Consider the following 18,670-nt stretch of genomic DNA (forward strand, 5'->3'; position numbering starts at 1 on the left):
CCGTGTTTTATACCTATTCTTTTTAAATTATGGAGTATAAAGTTTTCCCTTTAGAAAGGGAGTTTTGAGTAATGAACAACACCAAATGTCAAAAAGAACACTGGGAAAGGAAAGTGAGGTAGAAAGGGAAGAGATCATGTACCTGGTTCTGAAGGATGAAATGATTGTGCTTGTTAGGAGAATAAATGATTGGACATGAGCTCCTCTTTCTTGAGGTACTGGTGAAAATGCCATCAGCTAAATGGGAGGTGGTGGATGAAAAGTGACACCAGATCAAAAAGAAAGGCCCCCTTTCCTTCCTGACACATATTCATTCTATCGAAAAAAGAAATGTAAGTTTTTTGAACTTTGTATGAAAACCAGTTTTATCTGATATTATTATATGAGAAGTGTGAACTCAATATGATTTATGAGAAAATAATCAGCTGCAGTATATTTACCAATTATGTTCTACATTACAGCATTGTGTTAAAAATATATTGTTCAATGAATGATTATTCAATGATAATTTTTGTTTTCTGTTTTCTGTCTGTTTGTTGTTGATTTTTATTTTTGTCTTCAGTAAGCCTTAAGATTCTCCCTCAACTGTTTCTCTTCCTTGGGTAAATATAGACTAGATTATCTCAGTGTCTCTGCTGCTACTGTAAAAAATTGAACAAGTAGCATCCATTCATGTACCTAGAATGAGTTCTAGAATATGTTATCAGTGGGTCTTAGTAGAAGACAGCACACATCAAGAAACACTTGATCTACAGCAGAAAAAATGAGCAAGGAGAGTTCTGGGTTCCTGGGGAATAGGTTTGAAAATAGAATATCATCACCAATGTATTTAATTTTTTTCAAGCTGAGTTATCTGGTTCTAAGGACAAATCTTCACATAGTAACCCTTGCCATCTCTAACTAGCTCAGATGTTTCATAGTACTTGATATTTGAAAGGAGACATTTACTTTTGTTTTCTGTCATGGGTCATACATTCTCTGGAACAATTAACCAACTCTGCCTTTGTTGTAACCACAGGCAATACATAAATTAATGTGTTCTAATGAAAGATTCTTCTTTTGGTAATGTAATTACTTCACCCTTCCTAGACAAGTACTCCACACTTTCAATCCTTTTGCTTTTAGTTTATTTTTTAATAGGCACTCACAGTTTTGCCAGGGATAAAAATCCTTCTTAATCAGTCTCCCGAGTGGATGGATTTATAGAGGTGTGCCACCACACCAGGATTTCTTTTGACATATTTTACTGTGTCCAGCTTCAATCCACAATCCTCATATATTTACTTACTGAGTAACTGACATCACAGCCCTGTATCACCATGCCTACTTACCAGTTAAAGAGATCAAGAGATCAGGTTACTGCTTGCCTTTTAAGATATTTTAGTTTAAAAATCTTGGCTGGTATAAGTATTGGTGTACTCTTCTTCTGCCAAGTCATCATGTACAATCTGAGGTTCTTTGAATGGTGATGAAGAACTGAATTTTCACATTACTCTTTATAATAGTTGTGAATCATGCCACAAAACACTTCCAGTCTATTTCATCTGTACTAGCATTTCCCATGATACTCTTCTTTCTTTTTTCCAATAGCCCTCAGGATTTAGGGTCTGCACCCTGGGTAATTTCTTCTAAACTATTCCTAACAGTGATGATGTATGATCACTAGTGACCATTTGTATTTTGCTATTATTCCTTCTGCCATTTAGACTAAATTTATTTTCCCCTTTTAAACTCAGGAATCAGTTGCACATTGAATCACTTCTTCATGGTTAGCTTAGTGCTCTGGTCTTATCAGAAAACAATGTAATACTTTTTTTTCTGCAAATGCCTTAGTACCCATTATCTTTAGGAAACAAGGGGTTCCATACGATTGATTTTGTAATAACTAGAGCTCATTATTTTAAGCAGCAAGGCTTTGGTTTATTAACAGCATTTTGAATTAAACTAAAAAAAAATGACACACATTTTGATTATTTCAAGCAGTCTGCTAACCAGAACTATACATTTTTTAGTGCCTTACATTTATGAAATCAACAGCTGTGAGCACTGTGAACTGTAATTCAGTTATAATATTGGGCAATGGAAGATAAGCCATTTAGGGTTTTTTTTTAACTAATTGACTCAAGACCTACTTTCAGTCTGGCATGTTTTCTACCATTTAGATTGTTTCTCTTTTCAATTCTCTGTAGGACTCTGCCCAACTTTAGATGTATGGAAAATTACTGTACAAGATAGCTAAATAATGCCTACATTTACTCATCTGTGACTTTCACTCAAACTCTCTGTGAGATGGTCAAAGTAAGCAATCTGAGAGTTATTTTCCGAGTTTTCAAGAAAGTGGGCAAACCGCTTCCTTTGCTTCAAAAGAAACCTTGCTACACTATTATCCATATAGACCTTGGCAATTAGCCATTGTGCCAACAGGACTTGTGTTTTAGGTGGCTTTAGATAACTTTTTATACATCTCAATGACAGTAATATTATCATTTCAGCAAGAAAAATGTCAGTGTATGGGCTGGGAAGGTGGTTCAGTGGTAGAACGCTTGCCTTGCATGCCTGAGGCCCTGGGTTCGATTCTCCAGCACCACATAAGCAAAAAGAAAAAAAGCCAGAAGCGGTGCTGTGGCTCAAGTGGTAGAGTGCTAGCCTTGAGCTGAAGAGCTGAGGGACAGCTCCAGGCCCAGAGTTCAGGCCCCCACAACCGCCTCCCTCCCCCCCCCCCAAAAAAGAAAAATGTCAGTGTCACCACTGGCCTTGGCTTTTCCATCTGGGGTAGATTTTCTACAGCTAGTGGAAGAGCCTGGGTGCAACACAATACATGTTCAGAGAGGCATAAGCAGACAATCAGAAGGAACAGCAGAACCTGCCGAGCAACTACTAGTATGGAACTTTGATGGTTTGGAGACTCGAGATGGAAGTGTTGAAAGTATATAGAGAGAATAAGCAGGATAGATGGCATTGTGGAAGAGGAAGATGGTCCTGTCCCCTGGAGAATGTGTGAATCAGACATGCTGAGCTCCCAGGGAAATTTGTTGGAGGCCCCACTTAATGTGTAAATATTGCAATGGGAAAGACTTGGTTAATCCATGGCATTGCAGCTTTGCTTTTACTATCTGACTGGTGACTTCTAAATGGTTTTGACAAGCAATGATCAAATCTGCAGAAAGGGTTAAGCAACTTCACTCCAAGCACTTTTAATGAAGGTTAAATGAGTGCACTTGCCGCTTACTAAGTTACTTGTGATTTCCACCACCTGTGTAGTTCAGGTGTGAATGTACTTCCTTCCCTAACATAGGCTTCCTTATCTGTCCTACAAAAAGACTAGAGAGGTTCATGACTGCTCGTGCCTACTGGGAAGTCTGGAAGATTTTTCTTTCATGTATTTCCAAAGTGGTGCATTTGAGAGTTGACTCTCACTGTGGATACATGAACATATGAGAATATACTTAGTTACCCATTGAGGACACCAATGTGCTTCAGTTTGTTTGAATGTTCCTAAAACATTCGTGTTGAAATTTAATTGCTGTGGTAACTGAAGTACCCATTTTCCGGTGCCCCCTCACAGACCACCAGATACCACATCAATGCAAACAGCAGAGTCGTTTACTGCAAGCTCGAGCTTGGTCCTCTGCACTCGGTAAACGGTGACGCCAAGAGGCCCTGAGCATACAATCAGTGCAGGTTTTTTTTTATAGTATTGAACAAACAACTTTAAGGAACTTTTACATAAGAAATTACATGATTGGTTAACATTTAAAGCAAGCTAAGGTGGGCAAATATGATTGGTTGACCTTTACAAAAAATATCCTTGGTCCATAGCTTGACCACAAACGGTGATGAGTCACACCTGGACCCACAGTGTGCATGGCATGTTTCACCCTGGGCTCTGAAGAACCCGTTGGTCTGAACATTATACGGTTTTAACTGAAACTCTTAACTCATGGTCACTCAAAGGAAAAATCACTCGGGGGCTAACACCTGTCTTAAGCAAATGCCATCTATGGCTCCAAGAATTGTGCATTGCTTTCTGCCATAAATTCCTGACATTGGGGCTAAAGTGGGCCAAGAGTTAAGTTGCAGAACTGAGATGAGGTCTTAAGTAAAATGGAATTGCTTAGGTTTTTCAGTATCAGCATTAAGCAATGGAATCTTCAAGATGTGTCAAGTTATGAAAGTTCTGTTTTCATTAATGGATCAATGCCTTTATTGAGGTGGATTCTTTCTCTCAGAAGTAGTTTTTTTCTCAACAGAATGAGCTTGGTATAATTTTCTCTTACCCTTCTCCCAGATCTTTGTTTACTCTTCTGCCATGTTATTACATAGCACATACCCTCTTATGAGATGCAACCCCACTGACCTGGGGAACTATAGGCCTAATAAACGTCTGCTAATTATAATTTTCCCAGGCCATGGGATTCTCTTACAGCAGCAGAAAATAGAATTGAGAAACCCAGAAATCTTTTGTACTATTTAAAATTTTTCACAGTTTATCCCCAAAGTACAAAGAAAAAAGATCGCAAAGCTGTCCATGAAAATGATTTTCTTCATTTTCCAAAAAGACAAAAAAAGTAAGCATATCTTTACTCTCTATGGTGACTCCACATTTCCCATCTAAAAGTCTCAGAACGAATCAGGGAGGGGTGAAGAGAAGGGTTTCCCCTGTGAACCCTGCCAGCCACACTCAGAGATAGATGACCCCTGACAATCTGGTCTCGACCACTCCTCCAACCATTATTGTTTGCAGTCTGTCTGTTTCTGCTTTCACATTTTCAGAAAGTGAAGAGCAGAATTGTTGGACACATTCACCCATAATATGCCAAGAATAAAACTCATTAACATAGATAGTGAGCTAAATCTATATTGAGGAGAAGAAGAAATATTTTCTAAATTGTTTCATATGCTCCAGAAACTAGTCTTTCTCTGTCAACAGGCATCTTATTTCTTATGCAGAATACTGTTTAGTTCTTTCTCTAATTACAAGGGGTATTCTTCTGAGCCTTCTGGGAATTAGACAGGAAACAGGTATCTCTTTACAACTGTAACTTTAGTTTTTAGAATGAAAGTTTGAATTATTTTTGGTAGGAAGAAACCAATTACACCTTTTGTCAACATAACCATTGTTATGTTGCATGTCTGTCTGGGAGAAAGGGAAGCAGAAGCATTAACTCTTTCATTTACAAATGTTTGCTCACTTCCTTTTACTTTTTTTTGTCAGTCCTGTGGCCTGGGCACTGTCCCTTAGCTCTTCAGCTCAAGGCTAACACTGTACCACTTGAGCCACAGCACCACTTCCTGCTTTTTCTCCTTATGTGGTGCTGAGGAATCGAACCCAGGACCTCATGCATGCGAGGCAAGCACTCTACCACTGAGCCACCTTCCCAACCCTCCCTTTACTTTTGAAGGAAATGACACAAGCTCTGGCTAAAATAAAGGTACTAAGGGAGGTCTTAAGAGAGAAGTTGTCAAATTTTTTCTTGTAGAAAAAGAAAGGGGTATGGAGGGAAGGGATGTAGTAAATGCTGGGGCCAGGTGGTCTCTGCTGTAATAACTCAACTGTGTCATTATGCATAAAACAACCGCAGACAATATGTAAATGAATGTTAAGGCTAAACCTTAATGCAATTATTTACAACAGGCATAAGGCAAATTGAGCTTCTTGGCTCTTCTTTTCCTAGGATTCCTGTAAAAGTATTGCTGTCCTTTTTAATCAATAAAGTACTCTGAATATGTTGTATTGATTGAGTCTGTTCAGAGGATTTCTCTTATTATCTTATTTTAGATAAGACATGATAGTATATAACAAATGTTTGGGAAGATAAGAAAGAATCTTTTTTTTTTTTTTCTTTGGGTCCGGTTGTGGGCCTGAACTCTGGGCCTGGGCGCTGTCCCTCAGCTCTTCAGCTCAAGGATAGCACTCTACCACTTGAGCCACAGTGCCACTTCTGGCTTTTTTCTTTTTGCTTATGTGGTGCTGAGGAATCGAACCCAGGGCCTCTTGCATGCAAGGCAAGTGCTGTACCACTGAGCCACTTTCTCAGCCCAAGAAAGAATCTTAAACTACAGAAAGGACAACAACAACAATAAAAGAAATCAAAGTAGTGATTATACCTGGATATTTTTCTTCATAGAATATCCTAGCCTCGGCATCCTGACAATTAGGGGATTTTTGTCAATACCTTAAAACTTTGCTTGTGTTCATGTCACTTCTATTGTATCACATAGGCTAATGAATGGAGTGTTGGAGATAATGCATTCATTGATGAACTGTATTGTAAAAGAAGGTATGTATTATTATCAAGAAGATAGTGAGGTGTGTGTGTGTGTGTGTGTGTGTGTGTGTGTGTGTGTGTGTGTGTGTGTGTGTGTGTGTGTGTGTGTGTGTGTGATTTTATTTAACTGTTCTACTCTCTGGGGCTCCAAGCTCCTTCTTCCCTGTTTTCTACCTGTATATCTCTCCATGGTGCTGAAAGCCCCAGAGCAGCCTTATGCTGGGTTTAAAGAGAATTCTGAGCTAGAGTAGCATCAGGTTAAAATTCTCTCAACCCAGAGAGGACTTGTAAAAGATTCTCTCAGATACCTTGACATTACCCATGAGAACATAAAAATGTAATGGGAAGGCATGTCATAAAATAAACAAGAACATTTTCTTATCTTTGAAGAATCTGTTAGAACACTCAAGGAAATGTCAAGTGAGTCTGCACCTGTATCATACATACTCCAAAGGATTTACCAGTCCTCAAATGAGTTTGGTCACTTCTCAAATACAATATGAGGAATGGAATAGAATTGTTTATGAAGAATTTTCATCAATTCTGGATCAATGAAACATTTACATATTCTATTTGGATAGAAGTTTCAACTTCTACCCAATCTTCAAGATCCTTTCTAAAGGAAGTTGATACTTTTCTCTAAACTTTTCAGTACCCAGAAATATTCCATTTCAATGGATTTCTTGTTTGCTTCTGTAGGGAATAAAATGACCAACATGCACAAAGTATTCTAATATTATCTCATTCAAATATATATATGAATATTTATTTATTCATATATAAGCATAGGAACATTTACCGTTTAGATTTCTTTAACTTCACTAACATTCTTTTAAAGTTTTTGGAAGGGAGCATTTTATTTTAATTCAATTTCTTTGTTCATAAGATTAAGTATAATTTCATAAATTCCTTGACAATTTATATTTGCTTTTCTGAGAATACCTCTTTAGTATTATCTTATTTCCTCTTGCAAATAAAAGATCCTTATAATCATAATAATATGAGCAGCAAGACAAAAATAATTAATACAAAGAAATTGTTATAGCTAATTCCTTCACTAGCCTTTGTTCACAAAATAATTGAATTTCCTTGCAATCTTATAAAAAAGGAAAAAAATGACTTCCAAAGAATTAACTATTTCATGTTTATTTTATACTTTAGCTATTTATGTACCTTGCTTTAAAAAAACAAAAACAAATCATTGGCCAAATTTTGAGCAAAATTAACTTTGAATAACTGTAATCTATTGTCATGTAACAACTTTATTGTTCAGACAAATGAAATAGTATGAGTAAAAAATACTACGCTAATTAAAACAAATGAGACTTGGAAAATAAACATGGCAAAACATCATACAAATATGCTTTTTAAGATTCTTTTTCAGTGCTCATGGATTTTAATCCGATTATTCCATGAAAATGTGTCAATTTTATTTAGTCAGTGAGTGGACAGTTCACCTTAATATGGGGAGAAGAATTATATTGTATAACACTTCTATAACTCAGCTGTACTACAGTGACTCATCTTTTTTAGTATAATATCTTTAAACACATAGGAAATGTTTTGCATTCTCTAAGAACATTGCCTGATACACATCTACTCTTTGATGTTTTTATGATGCAGATTCACTCTTCTGGAATAGGTGCAACCCTTGGAAAAGACATCTAGGCTCTTGGTCAGTGGTTTTTGAATGGTGTCCTTCCTTCCTATGGGTTTGTCTTCAAAGTAATGACTGAGGCTGGACATCACTGTGAAGAGGTCAAACGAAGCCAGTCAGAATTCCATCTCTCATAAGTGAAATGTGTAGCTGGATTCTGTCTCATGATGACATAACAAGGTCAATGTCAGTGTTCATGAGCAGATCCAGCCAAGGATGACCTCACAGACTTAAAGGACAAAGAAGGATATGAGCAGAATTCCTCAGGCATCCAATGTAGAGCTGAACTTGACTGTTCCTATAAATGAACTACTCACCTGGAGCAAAATAGAATGGCAGATTTCAGTATGTTTCCTTTTATCTACCTTGTGACTCAGCGATACCAGGACTTAATGAAAATCGATATTAACTGTTTCCTCATGGCCGTTTAAACACAAAATTCACATGTGATGTAATGTTATTTATATGACTTGAACCTTCCTCTCCTTGTGGAATGAGTGACCTGAAAATATGTGGAAGTCATCACCTGTAACATGATCAGAAATCATGTCAGCACTCAACTTTTCCAGGGTGCCTTATCCTTCAAGACTTGGAATACTAACCAAGGATCTTACAACCCTAAATAGAGACCATAACACACAAAAGCAGAGAGACAAAAGAGAGCTAGATCAGTTGGGCACTGGTGGCACATGCCTGTAATCCTAGCTACTCAGGAGGCTGAGATCTGAGGATCACGATTCAAAGCCAGCCCAGGCAGGAAAGTCCTTGAGACTCTTCTCTCCAATAAACCACTAGAAAACCAGAAGTGGTGCTGTGGCTCAAGTGGTAGAATGCTTGCCTTGAACTGAAGAGCTCAGAGACAGTGCCCAGGCCCAGAGTTCAAGCCCCATGGCTGACAAAAACAAACAAACAAACAAACAAACAAACAGAGCTAGATCATGCCACTGCTGGGAAGTTCCTTAATAACAACTTAGGCCTATGGGGAAGCAACCCAGTGACTATTAGCAACTTCCTCCATCCTTAATGTTCTATGGGTCTTATTGCTGTTTTTCCCTTTTTGAAGTATATTTTTGGACTCGTAGTATATAGCTGAGGCAGAGATGTGAGGTCTTGGGAGAAGTCTGAAAGAACTCTTGGAAACAATATTAAACATTTCACCTTTTCAGTAACTATTTACCAAGGTGGTGGAAGTACCTTAAGCCCAAATCTTGGGCCTCACTGATAAAGTCTTCCTCATCTCTCTCCTTTTACTTTCAGACTTTCACTAGGATGGTTCTGTGCTGATTCTTGAGACATTACCTCCTCTTCTCTTTAATGGGGAGTCAGGGACAGCCCTGGCTAATGGCCTCATAATCATGGAAAGATGGCTGCCAGAGGTTGTTGCTAAGCCTCTAGTGGCTTATGCTATCTGAGTTTGCTTGGTTTGTGGGGACATCTTTACAATTTTCTTTTCTATCACTTGGAACAAATTTGCCCCTCTCTTTTCCTAATAACTCAATTTAGAAAAAAAGAATAAGTTAGGTGAGTCATATGACCAACTCTACATCCACCATGGTTGACTTCAGAGACTATGATGGGACATAGGGGTGGGAAGTGTCAGTTGCCTACAGCGCACTTCCTGATTGAAAGAGGAAAAAAGCAGCTCAGCAAAGCATAGCCTACTCTGTTATGTAGATTAGGCCATGGATATCATTCAGAAACTATTTGCACAGGAGATACTAAATACTAAATGTTGCTTTACTTTATTGGAAATACTGCAGATCCCAAATGTCGTAAATAAATCTATCAAAATGGTGTAATAGTGGAAGTGGACATGCTGGACTTTTGCATTTATGACCACTCGCCTTTGGCGAGTTCCTTCAATGTCTGTGTCCTATGGGTTTCTATATGTGGAGTGAGCATAAATTACTACATTATAGTTTTATCTGAAAGGCTGGGAAGCAGAAACATTGTGCATAGTGCCCCTGGGGGCTGGTGCTCAGTGAGCACTCAGATGGTGGCAAGGCTGTTGTTATTTGTTGTCACTGCAGAATTTTGCATTGAAAGCACTTTTTTTTTTTTTTAGATTTCTCTTATAACAATTGCATTCCATCTGAACACTTGGTGGAAACTGTAATCGTTCATTTTTCCACCTTGCAGCACAAAGGAAAATGTGGCACAATATACAAAATAAGCATCTCTCTTGTATCTTTTGCTTTTTTTTTCCTCTCCAGATATCGTCTTCTTGCTTCCTCTCTGTTCTCCTGCTTTCTTCTCTGTTTTAGTGTTTTGCTTGTTCTGTCTTTCATCTTTGATGGCATAGGCTCTGTCCACACACTTGGGTGTTCTTTAACTTCTGGACACATATCATTGCATGACTTAATGTCCATTATGTTTTTAATGTCAGGGTCTCATCACAGACAAATTACTTCCTCTGAATGTGAGAGGAAATTGGTGGAAATTACTTTGAAAAGAGTTGTGTGTTAAATTTAACTGTTTCCACAAGTCATACTGATAGATTTCTTTAGACAGAGTTCATGGCTGGGAGTCTCAAGAATGAAAAATTTACATGTGTTCTGTAAAATCTGGCCTTTGTGGAAAAAGGAGAGATTCAAAACCTGAATTCTTCAGATTCTTTGTGTGTGTGTGTGTGTGTGTGTGTGTGTGTGTGTGTGTGTGTGTGTGTGTGTGTGTGTGTGTATGTGTTCATGATAATGACAGACAAAATGTGGATGTACATGTGGTATGTATATTTGTGATGACAGACCAAATCCCATTGTGCCTCTTCACATTTGGATTGTCTTAACTTATTTCTAAAGCATCTCTTTTTTTACAATAGGCAGTAAGTGTTATGGAAATGCCAACTTATCTTAACAATTAGGAAATTTGTTTTTCTCATAATGTTACTTGCACCATATAATCAAGTTTACTTTCTTATGTACACATTGGAGTACAAGGCAGTATGTGGGAATAAAACCAACATAAATGGCATTTACTTGATGTAACATAAATATGTGTAAGACTAAGTATAGCTTTTTTTTCTCATTAAACATCAGCATAATTTCACCCCATTGACAAATATGTACCAAACTCAGTTTCAAAATCCACTCAGCAGTTAATTATTCTTGATATTCTTTTGATTTAGTATCTCATTTTTGCAGTTCTTAGATGATTTTTTTTCTGTGCATTGACAATTAGGCTATTATTTTCCAACTGGAAACTCTCTTTCTTAGTAGGCATTTATATAATTCTCTCAGCAGAGTAACTTGCTAAGTGCTTTTTTGATGATGGTGATGCTGGTATAAAAATAGCCCATATTATGTAACTGAGTGTGTTTGACAGTGATTTATGCATTTGTAACACCTCAAGACATTGCTATTAACAAGTGTCATACATGTCAAAACATAAAAGGTAATTACTTGGTGGAAAGACTTGTTACTCAGGTAACTCTTTAGCAGCATATGTTACTTCCAGAAGAAATGAAATCATATGCCACCACCAATGAGAGCACTTCTTATACTCATCAACGCATAATCTTAATCTTAATGAGGTCCCAATCACATTTGGCTGTCAAAGGCTTTTAAACATCCCCAATGTCTGTTACTTGCTTCCATTAATTAGCATGTATATTTTCAGGAACCTAAAATAGACATAATATTAAGCAAAAGATTCCGAGATACATTTTTGACATCCTTTTCCGTTCTTAAACTATTCATAGGCTATAGCAGCTTAAGTTGAACAACCTTCTCTATTCTGATAAAGAACACATGTGCTGCACCTCCGCTGACTTTACAAGGTATCCTTGTTAATATTTTCTTTTTAAAAAGGCCATGTAAGGTATTTTTTTAAGGTCACTATTGCCTGGCACCAGCGGCTCATGCCTGTAATCCTACCTACTCAGGAGGCTGAGATCTGAGGATTGAGGTTCAAAGCCAGCCTGGACAGGAAAGTCCACGAGAGTCTTATTTCCAATAAACCACCCGAAAATTGGAAGTGGTGCTGTGGCTCAAGTGGTGGAGCTCTAGCTTTGAGCTGAAGAGCTGAGGGACAGCTCCCAGGCCAGAGTTCAAGCCCCATGACCGACAGAATAAAAAAAAAGGTCACAGTTGTAAAAATATAGTAGATGCATTTTTTTCAGTACATTGGGGTAGACCTGGTGAAAAGATCCACATTAGTGTTGATGAAATGGATCACTTCTCTGGGAGAAGCCTCATAGTTAAGAACCAGGCTTAGGAGTATAGAGACAGTGATTAAATAATCTAGTAGAATTCTAGGTGATTTAAACACCATTTGGTAAACAGTCCTTGTCAAAGAGTATATTTCCATGTGATTTTTCCAGAGAAAAACAAGTCACCTTGAAACAGCTCATAGTTTAGAAGTCTGACTCAGAGCCTTTATGGTCCAGTGACATATTTCTCTCTAAGTTTGCTAAGCAAAAGGCATGTGGTGAGTTTGTGTTGGAAACATGTCACCATGGGCCATGTTTCACTGGTGTTTGCAATAGCTCCTCGATGTCTATTCATTTTTGGGAGCATTTTAATATATATTTTTATTTTAAAGATACTGTACAGAGGTGTTACAGTTACATGAGTAAGGTAATGAGTATATTTCCTATCAAGCATTGTTACCCCCTTGTTTGTTTTTTCCTTAGCTTCAGTCCGTTCCCTCCCCACCTCCCCAACTCCTCCTTTCCCAACCCCCCCTCCCGAAGTTGTAAAATTCATTTTCAATATGGTGTCTTAGCCAAGTGCCGGTGGCTCACGTCTGTAATCCTAGCTACTCAGGAGGCTGAGCTCTGAGGATCGCGGTTCAAAGCCAGCCAGGGCAGGAAAGTCCTGGAGACTCTTATCTCCAATAAACCACTAGAAAACAGGAAGTGGAGCTGTGGTTCAAGCCATAGAGTGCTCGCCTTGTGCTGAAGAGCACAGGGACAGCTCCCAGGCCCAGAGTTCAAGCCCCACGACCGATAAAAAAAATAAATCAATAAATAAAATAGTGTCTTGTACATCTCATCAAATACAGTGAAAACAGGGGCTATACCATGGGGGAAGAACATACAAAAGAAACCAAAAAAAATCACATAGCACATTAAAAACAACAGCAACAAAGATAAAACCTCTTGTGTCCCTATCTTGGGGTTCATTTCGCTTAGCATCAGCTTATATAGCCATATGTACATAGCTTTTGACCTTTCCGCTTGTCTGGTAAGATTATCCTAGATATATACTAGTTATTGCAAATAAGGGAAACCATGGACCTTTGTTTCCTTGGGCCTGGCTTACCTCACAATATAATTTTTTCCAAGTCTTTCCATTTCCTAACGAATGGGGCAAAGTCATTCTTTCTGATGGAAGCATAGAATTCTATTATCTATCTATCTATCTATCTATCTATCTATCTATCTATCTATCTATCTATCTGTCTGTCTGTCTGTCTGTCTGTCTGTCTGTCTGTCTGTCTGTCTGTCTGTCTGTCTGTCTGTCTGTCTGTCCGTCTGTCTGTCTATATAACGTCTTCTTGATCCATTCATCTACTGAGGGTATCTGGGTTGGCTCCATATCTTAGCAATGGTAAATAATGCTGCGATAAACATAGTTGTGCTAGTAGCTTTAGTATGGTTTTGTTTATGATCATTTGGGTAAATGCCCAGAAGTGGGATTGCTAGGTCATAGGGGAGACTGTGGCAACTCACACAGCTTCATCTGAGCCATAAAGGTGTTGAAATTTTAGAGATATGCTTGTCTTTATTGGAAACAAACAGCAGTGTTTCTGTGACATGCTTTCAAATGCCTGCTAAATATTCCCCTGTATGGTATATTTCAATAGTCCACATAAATCATGATGGTCAGTGTTATATTAAAATCTTTTACCACAGTTTTACGTAATAATATATTTCATGTAGAAACTAGTCTTTATGCAATCATGTAAAAAGATATTACTTGTTGGTAGTGATAATTTTATCTATAAAACAGCTTTGTTTGTAACTCTAAACAATGAACAAGTTCCCAACTATGCATAGCTTGGAAACAGAAATCATTTCAGGATCTATTACTTCTTAGTACAGAAAAATAATTATTTTATAAAATATAATAATATTTTGCTACAGTTATTTCCATATATGAATGTGTCCAACTTCAGTTCCCAAAACAAAATAGACCACAACATGGTGCAAATTTGTTTTTATTTCAAAATTTAAGTCACTGTATTATGCTGATTTTGATGTGCTTACATGTTAATATTTTTAAAAGTTTTATTGATACATTTAAATCTATTAGAGGAGCAGGAATTAGAATAACCTTGATAAGTGAAATAGATGAAATCACTTCAAATGCTATAGTGCGTTGGACATAAAACAAAAGCCAGGAACATCTCATATTTCTAGCTACTAACTTAGACATAATTCTGTTAGAACCTCTAATCACAAAGCATTCTTTACCTCTGCTTAGAGAAATATTTTCCCAATGATGAAGATGTAAATAGGAGATCAAATATCTGGAATTGATCCCACTACTGCCTTGATATCCAGTTGTTTGTGCAATCATCTAGAGCTCTATTTGGAGTTCTGTCTAAATAATGCTTTATAAGACATTTCTAAAGCACAAAATTCAAAATAAGGACTCACACATATTGTCTCTTACAAAGTGACTGTAGAAAATATAATAATACTTTATAAAATGAATATTTCCCAGTACCAAGAAGTGATATGTAAGATTTAGAAATTGCCATTTTAGGTTACCAAAGACAATATATTTTTTCCAATGTATTTCATGGAAATAAGCTCCAGCATTTCAGATGGTTACAATGACATTATAACAACAGCAATCTTGAATAGAGAGGCCAATAGCATAAACTTACATTAAAGTGTACAGATAGTCTGGCTAATAGGTCTTATTTGCCTTAACAGAGGTGTTTTTAAGGTAGTATAAATGCCTCTAAGAATAATCAATGTTGGTAATACACATTCAAACATTAGAAGTGTGCAAGTGGCTCTTCGGAAATAATGTTAGCCTACATATTCTTTGTAGATTGCTACTTGTGTCTTTGTGCTTGGCATAGTAAACAAAATGTTCTATTACTGAAGGAAATTAAAGTGAAAATAAAGATAAAAGGCTTTAATATAAGCAGTATCCAATTTAAATGTGGGTTATTTAAGTTGTTTTACTGGAACTTGGAGACCATTTTGTAATGAAAGTTATGCTCTGAATATTAACTAAGAGGATAAGGTTAAAGCATTGCACACACGTGTGTGTGCACACACACACACATCCTACATAAATTTCTCCTTAATAGACCTGAAAAATTGGATATCTACCTACACATGGGGAAGAACACCACAAAAGAGAGGCCTTGGTGCATCTTGGATCCTGGTGTTGGGGATCCCTGGTTTAGCTGGAAGAGGCAGTTAAGAAGTTTTGTAAAGATTATGGGAGGGAGTTGAGGAGTTCTTGGGAGGCTTAAGTTAGTTCTGTGATTCTTTTTCCTTTTCTTTTTATTCATTATTTACTTATTTTTAAAAAAATATTATTAAGATGCTGTACAGAGGGGTTACAGTTACATGAGTAAGGCAATGCGTACATTACTTGTTGATCATTGTTACCCCTTCCCTCCCCTACCTCCCATACTCCTCTTCTCCCCATTCCTTCTCACCCCACCCAAAGTTATAAAGTTCATTTCCAATATTCTGTCCTCTGGGTATCCTTGTTGCAATGGGTCATCCTGTGTCCTTGTTTCAGTATTTTTTTATTCCCCTTCCCCTGCCCAGATTATACATAGGTATATACAAGATGCAGGGTACCAGAATCAAGTACAGTGACAACAGGGGATATACCATAGGGGAAAAAAACATACAAAAGAAACAAAGAAAAAAAATCACATAGTACATTAAAAAACAACAACAAAGAAAAACCTCTTGAGTCCATATCTTGGGGTTCATTTCACTTAGCATCATCTTATATGGTCATTTGTACATGGCTTTTGAGCTTTTCAGCTCTCTGATAAGGTAATCCTAAATGTATACTAATGATTGCGAATAAGGGAAACCATAGGACCTAAATTTCTTTGGGACTGAGTAACTTCATTTAATATGATTTTTTCCAAGTCTTTCCATTTTCTAACAAATGGGGTGGTGTCTTTCTTCCTGATAGAAGCATAGCATTCCATTGTGTGTGTGTGTGTGTGTGTGTGTGTGTGTGTGTGTGTGTGTGTGTGTGTGTATCACATTTTCTTGATCCACTCATCTACTGAGGGGCATCTGGGGGGTGGTGGTGGTGGGGAAGTGTAGTTATGGAGATGGGAGGGCAGGGATGGTAGGGAAAAACAAAGGAGGAGGCAACAATGCTTGATAAGAAATGTGCTGATTACCTTGCTTATGTAATTGTAACCCCTCTGTACGGTATTTTCACAAAAAAACTTATTTAAGAAAAAGAAGAAAAAGAAATGCTCAATTTCCCTGGCCATAAAAGAAATGCAAATCAAAACAACATTGAGATACCACTTCACCCCAGTTAGAATGGCTATAATAAAAAAAAATCTAATCACAATAGATGCTGGAGGGGATGTGGCCAAAAAGGAGCCCTACTGCATTGTTGGTGAGAGTGTAAACTTTTCAGCCACTCTGGAAAGCAGTGTGGAGGTTCCTCAAAAGACTCCACATAGAGCTCCCCTATGACCCAGCAATCCTACTTCTGGGCATTTACTCAAACAATCACAAGCAAGGCCATACTAAGGCTACCAGCACAACTATGTTTATTGCAGCATTATTCACCATAGCTTAGATATGATTCTTTTTCTTGACGCAATCTGTCGATAAATCTAATATCGGTTAATCTTGTCTTTTATGATTCTCAGGTTAAAATTGTATCGGCTATGGAGATGGCCAATGAGATGGCTGGTTAAAGACTTCTGTTTTGAAGCAGCACTGGGAACACACGAGATTTAAAAAGACAGCGTACTTCTGGATAAAACGAGAACTCAGTACCTTAATAAAACTAAATGATGGAGCACAGAAAGTCATGTGCAACTGGAAAGAGCCTCGCCCACATGCAGATTTCTCAAAGATGGGAGTACCTGGCCCGCTATTCTCATAAACAACCACCAGGTGGGGCCAAAGTTTCAGAAGAGTTTGTAATTCCCTGGGTGCATAGGGAAGAAAGCATTTATGGGGGAAAATTCCTCCAGGAAAGGTTGGAAGTCAGCAGTGTGTAGTATTTGTTGTCTTACAAGAGTCTAGGTTTTCTTGCTCTTGGGAGGGATGAGTCAGTCTTTATGCTTTCGTTTTTTAATGCCTAACTTGTTGTCTTTGTTCAAATTTTAAAACATTGGAAACATGAACATGGAAATGGCTGATAGTCCTATTGCAAAGGGATCAAAATTGTAAAAGATGCATAATGCTTTCCATTGCCATTTCACAATCAAAGCCTTAACCAGATAAAAAAGTGATTGCATGCTGCCTTTCATATTAGAAATGACTTGGCTATTGAGAAAAATGACCAATTACTACACATTGTTCTTGTGCAGAATTTTATGAGTATCTAGTTGTAATTAGAAACAAACTATTATAACTGTAAAAATGAGCTGTGCAAAGTATAACTAATGAGTCTTTAAATCACATTTACAACCATTTTGGTGTGCATCAAAATAGCAATGATTATATGAGCAGGATTTTGCAATTTACCAATAAAAGTAATTATAATTATGTGTTTTGTCCAATTTAAAAGTACTGCAAGAATTTAATGTCAGCTCTTTCTTAGGTTATTGTGCAATGTTACCATTTCCGACATTAAGCACAATGATTAAACTAAAAATAATTTTCTTTAGAACAGTTCTACTCAAATGGGTTAACATTACCATACAAATTATTAGTTAAATTTATTATTAGTAAATGAGACTCTTACTAGTGTATACACTTCCCTTGTAACCTTATCTATTTTAAATGTATTCTTTCATATAATCATACAAAGACAAATTTAATCTTAATGTGTCAGAAAATATTACTACCTTACAAACAGTACTCCAATGTTAATAATGTCTAGGAATATAAAGCGTTTTCCACTATAAGATTAGTCTCCTTATTTGAAAAAAGGCTTTAAACTTCATTTCAAAGGAGATTTCACGCCCCATGAAATTTAAACTATGACATTTAGAAAACATTCACTTTATTATAATGCACTGAAAAATTATAGTGCAAATGCCTCTTGTTCCTATCCATCAAAACTGTTGCTGGAAACATAAAGGGATTATATTATGTGATGTGTTGGAAGAAAAAAAATATGAATTCCTCCAACTGTTCAACCTGAAGTCAGGTAATTACTACTTCAATTATGCTATTGAATATTTTGAAATTAGGTCCCACCATTGACTTCAGCAGAGTTTATGTTTAGATAACCTTTTGTTTGTTCAGTTTTCAGTATCTGAGTTATGAAGTGATCCGTATGTCTTAAAATGAGTTTTAAAGGTATCTTTTCAAGTTCTGTTAATAGTGCTTTTGAGTCACCAATAATAGTAAAGAACATAAATTTGATACATTTAAATAATAATATGAAGATTTACTTACCACACAATACTGTTAGACAGTCTGTCTAGAGCTCAGCTTTGCCTTGACTGTCTTCAAAGAATGTATTTTTTTTTTTTGTGGGGGGAGGGTGTTGTGGGGCCTGAACTCTGGGCCTGGGCACTGTCCCTCAGCTCTTCAGCTCAAGCTAGTACTCTACCACTTGAGCCACAGCGCCACTTCTGTCTGTTTTACTGTTTGTGTGGTGCTGAGGAA

The sequence above is a fragment of the Dipodomys merriami genome, unplaced genomic scaffold (assembly GCF_024711535.1).
Source record: "Dipodomys merriami isolate MVZ:Mamm:240054 unplaced genomic scaffold, mDipMer1.0.p SCAF_6, whole genome shotgun sequence".
Classification (NCBI taxonomy): Eukaryota; Metazoa; Chordata; class Mammalia; order Rodentia; family Heteromyidae; genus Dipodomys; species Dipodomys merriami.